The sequence below is a fragment of the Euphorbia lathyris genome, chromosome 2 (genome assembly GCF_963576675.1).
Source record: "Euphorbia lathyris chromosome 2, ddEupLath1.1, whole genome shotgun sequence".
Lineage (NCBI taxonomy): Eukaryota > Viridiplantae > Streptophyta > Magnoliopsida > Malpighiales > Euphorbiaceae > Euphorbia > Euphorbia lathyris.
This window is the reverse complement of record NC_088911.1, coordinates 36,872,791-36,884,128: the sequence shown is the minus strand read 5'-3', so window position 1 is coordinate 36,884,128 and position 11,338 is coordinate 36,872,791. Positions and strand designations below refer to the sequence as shown.

General features: G+C 35.8%; 1 long non-coding RNA gene across 1 annotated transcript; it reads right to left on the bottom strand.

Annotated features, from left to right (window-relative positions):
• Positions 1–10,266: 10,266 nt before the first annotated feature.
• Positions 10,267–10,814, bottom strand: LOC136219683 (uncharacterized). The gene is made up of 3 exons (XR_010684243.1): positions 10,712–10,814; positions 10,502–10,628; positions 10,267–10,354 (listed from the first exon to the last, which is right to left on the bottom strand). It is a non-coding gene; the product is annotated as an uncharacterized lncRNA (long non-coding RNA).
• Between the last annotated feature and the right edge of the window lie 524 nt (positions 10,815–11,338).

Genomic DNA, 11,338 nt, shown 5'->3' with positions numbered 1-11,338 from the left:
ACAGTGTTATTGCCTCTTCATAGGCTGAGCCGAAGCCAAACTGTCCACTAATGCAAGTCTTAAGTTTTAAACTTAAACGACTTAAATTTGTTCTTTCCGCATGGAATCGAAATGTCTTCGAACAGGTAGAAGATAATGTATCAGCAGCATTTGAGGAGTTGGGTGACATTCAACGACAAATTGCTAATTTGGATTTCTCGGACTCCCTTCATATAGCTGAGTTATAGGCACATGAAAAGTTGTAATCTGCGCTTTATCAGCAACATTTGTTTTTAAAGAAAAAAGTCAATTCACAAATGGCTTACTGCATGCGATTGAAGTACTGGTTTCTTTCATCAACGAATAGCGTGGAATAAGTCTAAAATGGGAATTCATCAGATGCAAATCAATAGCAAGATTGCTGAAGGATTTGAAGCGGAAGCATGTTGGTATTTAGGAGACGAATTTCAAAAATTTTCCCTAAACAAACAATCAGTGTGATCCAATCACTCTGATAAATAGTCAAACATCCGATGTCTGACATCAAATCCTTAACCAAGATCATTAAGTTCTTCAATAATCAAATTGATATTTATACTACGAGATTGGAAAAATACCTCTTGTAGATTCCAATCGGGTATTAAAACTTCTCTAGTGGTGAAGCCTCTAGTCAGTCCACTAAGTCGATTAGATCAAGCCTTGAAGAAATTGATTAATCTTGCTCAAAATCGAAAACTGATTCCGGATCCGATTTTTTTTAACCGCAAAAATCGTATCTCCTGTTCTTCTTTTTTTCGTATATATATATCAAAAACATCTTTTGATATATATATACTTTTGTTTCAATCTAGGATGGATTGAAACAAAAGCATGCACTAGGACACATGTCCTGGTCCTAGTGCATGTTATATATATATATATATATATATATATATATATATATATAATATAATAATATTAATTAATTATTATTAATATATAATAATTAATTATATTATTATTATTAATTTAATATAATAATAATTAATTAACAACTTAATTAATTACTATTATATCCTTTATTCTAACAGTCAACACTTGACTACTGTATTTGGAAAAAGTCATCAATGTAAATTGAGCAAGAATAATAATTTATAATTTCCTCAATTGAATATCAAACAGTGTTATAATGTTTTGTCAATCCCATTGACATATTCAATTGTGTCAATCAATTAATTAAAACACTTTTAATTAATCAATTTAACTAAAGCTTGATACAAACAACTTGTATGTGTGTGACTTTCTAGGTTCATCTTTAACTGGCATTAGAGGCATAATAATAACACTTATTAATTATGTTAGGAATCCAATTCCTTGTACTACAAGTGTATCCTATATAAGCTTAGCTTATATATACTTATAGTCCTCTAAAGGTCATGATCTCCAGCTAACACACTGCGCCATGACGTCCCACTTAAAGAATGAAGTTACTTGAAGTAAACTCATAATTAAACTAATTATGAACCATCAATCATAATTTCCATGCGCTAAAGTCCTTTCATTAAAAATCCCGATCTTGACGAGAGCCACAAAGTGTCAAGCTCTAATTGTCAAGATACTAAGAAATATTGATTAAGTCTTTGATAAAATAAGACTCACATCAAGGAACCATTCCTTGATACTTATCTCATAAGACGGGTCTTATTGTCCTAGCCAGGAACTCATTCCATAAAAAAAACTAATCAATAACTATCTTAAGATTTATCTCTATTTACTTAGAGTAACGAATCCTCTATTAGCAAACTCTTGTTACACTACACAACTAACTATAGCGATTCACTGCCGGATTACCAGAATTAAGATCACAGTACAAAGCAGGAACAAATTATAATTACCTGTGCAAGAACAACTAAGTTTCCTCAAATCAAAGGACTATATGCACTATTATGACCTAGATAATAATTATGTTGACTAGGAGTAAACCTTTGTGCAATTATTATCTAACGTCACAGTTCGAACCTGATAACTTGTGGAAAAATCCTTGATCGGAGCACTTCCCTGTGAGGCGTCGTTGGGATCGGCCGGGGACACTCCGATGCCAAAGTCAGTAATATTTCTGAGAATAAACTGTAAGCACAAAAGTAAAGAATCAGTAAGTGTACCTTTGATCCTAGGAAGCTGGGGTATTTATATAGGTTTTTGTAACCTTCAGCATTAATGGGGAAGCATATGAAGAGTCATGTCATTACTCATCTTTAATGGCTATCAATTCTCCATTAATCCCAGCATTTAGCATTGAAACCCTCAGAGTTGAGGTATTCGAACAGTCAAGTCTTTATTCCCCTTTAATGGCTATTAATTGCCATTTAATTGTATTTATTCCCATTCATAGATGGTAGTAAAGGCACCTTTTCGTATTCTTTGATCCGTCAAGGCGTATGTACGCTCTCCTTGAGAGCTATGGCGGGTCTCCTCTACTCGCTCTCATCGGACGTATCTCGTTATGGCGTATCTCGCCATGGTCCACGTGGCGTGGCATAATGCTAGAGACTCCTTCCTTTTCCTCATTATTTGCATATTCGCCCCTGCATTAATTATCATTAATTCCACATTAATCATGCATAAATATCTCTTTTAGAAGGAATAATGGTTTGTCATTATTTCTATTAATTTTCCCTTATTCCTTATTCAAGAATAATTTGGGTTGTTATCAGAAGCCCCCCCTAAAGGTATAAAAAGCTCTTTAGGGCTGTCTAAATGGTGTTTTATTTTTCCATCTTGGAGGAAAGTGGACCCGTCCTAGATGGGATCATATATGGATATGATGCACTTTTAGGGGTTTTTTCTTCTTCGTGAATAGGTGGTCAGCTGTATCCATTGTTAGCCTCTAGGGGCTTCTCGAGAGTTATATTTCTTTTAGAAAGGAATAACCCGCCCTTTATGGGACCATTTGTTCCTACCGTATAGGATTATGATTCACCTTAGGGACTTTTTTTTCTTCAGTTCTGCCATATTGAGGAGAATGACCCGCCTTTAGGGATTAGTAAGAATGATCAGCCATTTAGGGACTTTTGCGCATTTTGTGGAGGGTTTTGGCACTCTAGGCACTTGCCTTTTTAGCCTTTACTCATTTTTCAAAGTGTTTTTACTTTGCATTTGTGAAGGCGAGACTTCGTTATTTCTATGATGAAGACGTGAATTCATTACTTTGATGAAGACGAGGCTTCATTGTTTGGAGATGAAGGCGAGGCTTCATTACTTGGATGAAGACGAGGCTTCATTATTGGATGAACCCTTTTCTTTCCAGAACTATTTTTACTAATGCATTATATCTTTTAGCAAGTAACTTTTTAGAATCTGGTTTAGGATTTCTCCGATTGTTTAGGGTAGGTGGCCAGCCGTACCCCAATGTGTGAACCTTTGTGAAGGTTAGAAGCTTTTATTCCTGGTGAGGAAGTTAAGCTGCCTTAGGCGATCGATTTTGCTTCCTATCTTTGAGGTGAATCGATCCGCCGCCAGGTCTTGAGACTCTTCTTTGGGAAGAGTATTTAAGAGTGTAAAGTTCTCACGTCTGAGAAATGTTTTAACTCTGTCTCTGACGACGATCAATCGTTTCCTATCTTTGAGGTAGATCGATCCGCCGCTGAGATTATTGTTCTCCTATCTTTGAGGAGAAAGTTTAGGGTGTAATTTTCTCATGTTTGAGATAATTTTAACCCGCTTTTGATGGTGACCAATATTTTTCCTGTCTTTGAGGAGAGATTTTGAGCTCTTTTGAAAGCTCCTGAGGGTCTGTGCTTCTTATCTTTGTGGAAAGGGGATCCGCCCGTGATGGGGATCAATTGTCCTATCTTTGAGGTAATTGATCCGTCTGTGGAACTTTTCATTCGCCAGCCACTGGGCGTATATCAGGAATAAAAGCTAGGAAAATGAATATAAGAAGTATGGCGAGAAAGAATAAATTATAAAATATAGGATACTATAACAGTTTAATGCACATATAAGAATACGTAAAAATACTGATTTTTAGGCCTATGGTTCCGTCTTTTCTGAGCAACTAGAACCGCATCCTCAATGATGTTTAACTTATGAGTAATCACATCTGGGCTTACTCCTGTGGGGATCTCATTCTCCTATGCAAATAGGCTTTCAGACTCAATGAGAACTTTCGTAACATCCTCCTTGATCTCAGGTTTTAATCCTTTGGCGATCCGCACCCGCTTTCCATCAGCAATAAGGAGTGTTTCTGTGTCGCCCAAAGCTGTAGTGACAAGTTCATCTTCCTCACCTTCGTCATCTTTGAATTGTGGGCCGATCGATAGCGACGCCGAGTAGGTCTCTTGAACCGCCTTTTGGTTCCCGCTAATCATTATTCCTCCTTTGTTGGTGGGAATGTACATTGCCATACGACGGATGGAAATTAGGGCTGCAACCTCTGAGATGAACGGCCGCCCAAGAATGATGTTATAAGCTGATTGTCCATTCATAATAGAGAACTCCAGATCACCAATCCACGCTTGATCATCATCTGCCAGCTTGCATTCCAAAGTTACATGGCCCTTGGTCTGGATAGTGTGACCTGCCACTCCTATGATGTCAACAATGGTTGTTTCTATTTGGATCGGATCAACCTTTAGTTTGGAGAATGCACCTATGGTGATGACATTGCAAGAACTGCCCGTGTCTACCATTACTCGCTTCATTTCATCTCCCATCCTTCAATTGTCAACGCATCTGTATGTGGAGAGATTACTGGACCTGTTTCTGCAAAAGGGGCAATTGAGGGATGTTTTATCCAGAGCGGATATTTTTGCTTTTTCCACGTGTGGCTGATACATCGGTCCATCTGCTATGACATTAATGACACTTTTGAATTTCTTTCTGGGATCTGTCTTCTGCTTGTCGTCTTGTTATTTGTTATTCTGGACAAAGCTATCTAGTTTGCCAGCTCCCAGCAAGCTTCAGTGTGGTGGCCAACCTGTAGTACGCTTTGGCGTTTCTTCCAACGGTTACATGCTCCCCTCCTTTGGGTTCGGGATATGTAATGTCCCGCTTATATTGATTCTTTTCTTTTATATTGTGGTAAGTTGGAAGTTTTAATCATTTTTTCCGCCTCGTACCCCATGATTCGCGCTGTGAATGGTGAATTCCTGTTAACTGGATGGCGTATCTTTCTGCATTGTTCTCTTGTCTATCCAGAGTGGCATGCACTCGCCTTTCAATCTCATCATTCGTGTGTTCAATGTTGAATCATGATGGTGAAGCCGGCTCTTGATCTTGATCTCGATCATGTTGAGGTTATGCTTGGAGCTATGGTTTAACGCGGATGGATGTTGTCACAACCGTGGGAGCCATTTTATCTAGCTTCGAATATCTTGTCTCCGCATCCTTCAATATTTTGCTAACATAATAGATGGAGAACTGCTGACCTTCTTCTTCTTGAATAACCACGGTGCACATAGCTTTATCCATGACAGATTGATACAAATGCAGGTCTCCCCTTCAGATTGGTCTGCTCATCAAGGGTGGTTCTGCTAGGAATTATTTTATACCTTGATATGCTTGTTGACAATCTTTCTAGTACGATGATCCGCCCGTTCAACCTCTGGATCTTTCTCACCCATAGTGGGGCTTTCATTTAGGCGCTCTTTTCACCTTTTTCCTCGCACGGCTTTTATTTAGGCGCTCTTTTCACCTTTTTCCTCGCAGGGCTTTTTACTTTATCTGGATTTGCTCTAACTCCTTTTTTGCTAATGACATAGTCAAGGAATTTTTCTGAAGTGACTCTGAATATACACTTCTTTGGATTGAGCTTTATTTTTCATGCTAGTGTTTGGCACTGGTTGCATTATTAGCAATTCCCTTGTACCTATGGGTTAGCACTGAAAGAACTCCAGAAATGGGGCATACCCTGTCCATTATTAAAAGATTGTGGTAAGGCATAAAAGCTATATTCACTTACCTTGGGGATCAGTGGCTTGATCCACGGAACATACTTCATAGCAAAAGACTGTTTGCATTGGCCTTGTTGGCAAATATCATGTATAATGCAATGTCTCTTTATGGAATTTTTAGTTCATCTTGAAATCAACTTAATAATTCCTTCACGTTGGTCCCTGACTCTAGAATGAACTTAGTCAAAGGATAAAACCGAGTAAATATTATATGTCAAACAAATTCATAATAGAATTTTAATCGTGCTTGTTTTAATAATAATATCACGTATAACGGTCATAACCATAAAGATTGCTACTGCACATGAATATCATAATGAATTCTTAATAAATAACCATAATGAGAATGGTTTAAGAATAATATCCTTTTGTATTTCAATGCGCATTAATATCCAAGATAGCATATTTATTTTAAACGTCATAAAAGTTATGACATTCTATATTGGGTAAGATATCTTATGTAGTTGCTATTTACTTGCAATTAATATTGTGCATCCATACATTAATGGCATTCAGAGATCATTAAAGCCTCATTTGAATGAGGTGTAATTAAAGAGGGGTAAGTGATGATTTAATAATATAGTTATATATAAAAATTACTCTTATATCATTTCATTTGTACGAATAAAATAAAAGAGAAAGGGTAATTTTGGAAGAAAAATACATGTATCATGATTCTCCTCCAATTTGGAGTGTAAGGAAAATTACTCAAAATTCACTCTCACCTACCTTCACATACAATCCTCCAATCTTTAAGGAATTCTCATGTATATCCTAAGAATTTTGCATAAATTAATGTTCTGATCCGAAACCGACACTTGCACTATTTTGTAGTTAGCTCAGGACATGAAAGTTTTGTTTATCAAATTTGGTAATTCATCAGCCCATAATGACCTTAATAGTTAGGGACAATTACAGGATAATTACAAATAGACTCAATATTTTCAAGTCTCTTGTGTTGGTAACAGAAATTCTAACAATGTCAAATAAACAGTTTTTATATGAATAGACACATCCTTGTAAAAAAGGGAATGAAATAACTGTTTGACAAAACAATATTCAAAAATATGAATTTCTGATATTAAAAGTACTATATAGGAGAAAAGCCATATATAGATGGTGAATTGTACAAGGAAAAACCAAATATGATTTTTTTTGTAATTTCTTCTAATAGTTATATGCATGTTCATCCAAAAGACCGACCAGATCTAAATCATTTGTAATTACATGAGCCCTTTTATGATATTTTAATATCAAATGACAAAATCACATTGAATGGATGATTTTTTTTACGGGTCTTATACATGCGTTTGTACTAATTCAATAATAATATCATATTATACTTGTCATGCATAAAAATATGAGGGCATAGTAAGCATGCAAGATTTAATGAAAGATTTGTGTCTATGACTTCATCTTTCACAGTTTATTAGATTTATCATAATAACATGTAATGATATTCATAGCACTTTATAAGAGTGAGGGATCTCAATTTTCTTTAATTAAAAATGGAATAAGAAAGGGGAGGAAACTTATCTTTTTCATCATAAAATTCCAGATTTAATGTAGAAAACTCTTTCCCACCAATATATGGAGAACTGTATCTTTGGATAGATTTGTTGTACTGATTGAGCCAAAGTTTGAGATTGTGATTTCTATTATGTTGACTCCATTGTTTTGTTCTTTGTGAAACTCTATACAATCAAGATTTTGTGATCTTCTGTTTGTTAGAGATCCACCTTCACTACAAGAAAATATCTATTTACTGACGGAAAATTTCGTCAGCAAACACTGAAGTTCCGTCAGTAAATCACTTTCTTGACGGAATGCTGACGGAACAAAATCCGTCAGTAATACATGCGTGGGTAATAATTTTTGACGGAATATTGACGGAATATTCTTTTGACGGTTTTTGACGGATTTTGTCCGTCAGAATGTTTTAACGTTTTATTTCCACAGATTTATTCCGTCAGATTGTTCTGACGTTTTTATTGACGTTAAAACCGTCAAAAGATTCTGACGTTTATACCAACGTCTTTACTGATGGAATTTGCTAACGCTTTTCTTAACGTTTAAATCATCAAAATTGTCTAACATTTTCATTAACACTTTTCCGTCAGCATTTTTATTTCCGACGAATTTATCATCAGTAAACTGCATTTCATATATTCAGGTTATTACAAATATTGGTTAACAACAATTGATTTTATGAATATCAAAACCGTTATTCAGGTTATTATAATTAATATTGATAAACACAAAAAAAGAATATGCACATAATTAATACAAACTACAATTAGATATATTAATAAGTATAAATCCAAAAATACTTGTTTACAACAGTAATCAAATTAATAAGATCTATAATAATCTAAAAAGTATTAGATTCTATGCAAAATGGCTAAAATGTGGACCATGCGCCAAAATAACCTAAAAGGTTGAGATCCTAACCAAAAAATATTGCACCATGCATCAACTATCAAAATATGTTGATATAATTTGATGGCACTTCTTCATATTAGCGTAAAAAGCTACCTGTAAAATAACACATGTAAAATTACCATTAACATAGTAAAGCAACATTTGACTTACAAACACGACACGAAATATAGACACTAATCCGAAGTAACTAGAACATACAAGGCTGTTTATTCAACAAACCGTGATAAGCATTGACAAAGACAAATTGCACATAAAGATGGATGATGAAAGAAAATTTATTGCCGAACCAGTTCTATAATTGGTGAAAACTGTAAAAAGACAAATCTCTAATTGGTAAATCAAATTGGACATAAAGAACATGCTTTATTGAGATAGTCACCAAACCACATTTCTAAGAACAGAGAAAAGACATTATCCTTTCATAAAATCTCGATCTAGCATAATATTAAATCAAGACTAAAACAAAGATAAGCAATTTGAAAACTAAAAGGAATTGAAAGACCTATTTAATTAAATGTTAAAGCAATTGAAGCAAGATAACAGTGTATCATTTCATTGTGTCTGCTATGTTTTCATGTAGTTGAATTTAGTGCATATAAGGTGCAATTATATGCTGGTATATTAGTTGCTAATTGTCATACATTCTTTTCCATTTTGCAAAATGCTGAAATTGATTGAGAGTTTCATTAAGGATGAAAAATCATCCGAAAACAAAAGGTTCATATTTCCTAAGGATAACCTATATTATTATTTTGATATAATAGAACATAATGTATAGAAAATAGAGAATTATCTCTTTCTTTTTAGAATATATTTCATGCCCTCTTTAAAAAAACAGAATAGACAAAAGATATGCAAAACCAGAATAGAGAAAAGACATGCAAAATCACAGCAAACAGAGAACCAAAATAGAGAAAAGACATTCAAAACCGACATCAAACGATAAGTACCTGACCCTATGGAGCTGGTGGCTGACGATTTGATGCATTGACTGACATGATGTTTATGTGCAGTATCTCAATCTCAGCTCTCAGGTTTGCAATATCTCCTAGCACCCTTTCAAGACGAGATTCAATACCATCCACACGCGACTGGTCCAATTGCCGACCATCCATAAGAGTTCGAATGTCACGCTGCATTTGTTGGACTTCTTCAGTCATCTGTGGCATCTGAAGTACAGGTGAAACAGAAGAGGATGGTACACTTGTTGTAGCCCTTGACTGAGCATAAAATCCAGATCCCTCTCGAAGCCCGTACAATCTAGATCTATTATTGAATCCTCCAACAGATTCATAATAAACTCTATACTCGTCAACAACCTCGCCCTCCACTTGTTGAATCCTCTCTCGCGTTGCAGAAACTCTCTCCTATAAATATTGTTTAAACCAATCATTCCAAATTATATGCACCATAACCATATAAACAATGAATAAGTGTAAGAACTTACATTTATTCTACGAGATCGCTCATCAACAAATGTTACTCCATCATGGTTTCGTGTATGAGTATACACAAAAAGAGTATACGGATCCACAGGTCGGCCTAATTCACGGGACTGCCAGATACAATTGTCATAAAATAGGAAGATTATTAACTTGAATGTCAATATCACAAGATTATTAACTACTTACCAGCAGGTCACGAATCTCGAGCATCGATAATGATCCACCGGTATGACATGACATGGGTCCATTTTCCACTCCACAATGTCGACTAAGTTGACCGAGCCATGATCTCCTCTTTCCCTCAGGTGAATCCCAATATGCATCCCAAGCGTTATAAACTTCCTCAGGCATGAATGGTGGGCGTGCTTTATAAAATTAGAATCACCATGTTAAGAGAACAAAAATGTTTTTATATTCATTATTAACTAATATAAACTGATTAGCCTTACGTTTTTTTCGCAATCCATGCAAAAATTGACTATATGCCTTGCTCAATAGGCGTGGATAAGCAGCCTTCACTAATTGGTCTATGGCTTCCTCCCAATGGCACCTTTTCTGCAAAACAAAACAAAACAAAAGTGAAGTTAATATCCACAAAGTTCATTTACAGCAGTGGCAACTCCAATACAGAACTATAAGAACAAAATTATAATAATAAAAACATAATTATAATAACATAACAAAATTAATATAAAATGTTACCATAAATTCCCTCCAATAAAAGGTTCTTGTTTCTTTTGATACACCTTTAAGTCGGTATCCAGTGATATCAGTGTTCAACTTGAAAATGTCAGTCAATTTCCTCGTTACACAACTTTGAGGACATAAACTGATATAAAGAAAGTGTCAATCAATTTGTTACTCACTTCAACTATATAAAGAAACTGGAGAATTATTAGGATATTCACTTACATCTTTCCCTCGACCCATATTTTTAAGGATCCATCATCACCATAGCTTGTTGGAGAATCTGTGGCAGCGGAAGATGATGCAGGTGAACATGTTGGACGCACTGGTGGAGGTGCTACCTGTGTTGGTGGAGGTGCTGCCTGTGTTGGTGGAGGTGTTGGACGCACCGGTAGAGGTGCTACCCATGATGGTAGAGGTGCTACCCGTGCAGGTGGAGGTGCTGCCCGCACTGGTGGATCTAGTGTACATGTCGGATCTACTTCACCCACTGTTGGCTGCAATGTAGGTGGATTTGCTGCATCCAATGAAGTTTGTGATGCAACTGGACTTGCTTCATCAATTATAGTATGTGATGCAGTTTGATCTACTACATTCGCTGTAGTTTGTGATGTAACTGGAGAATCAGAATTATGGCTCGAACCATCCTCCATGGTGGCATCTCCCACTCCACTTGTTGTAGAACTAGGTGTTTGCGGCTGACTTAGGTCACTAATGATCCATTTAGGAAGTTGAAACCTCTTCCTACCACGAAGAATTGGTGATGGAGCTGGTCTTTTACCTCCTGACATAGTAAACCTGATATAAAAACAAGCATATTAGTAACACAGATAATAAAAATTAACAAAAGGC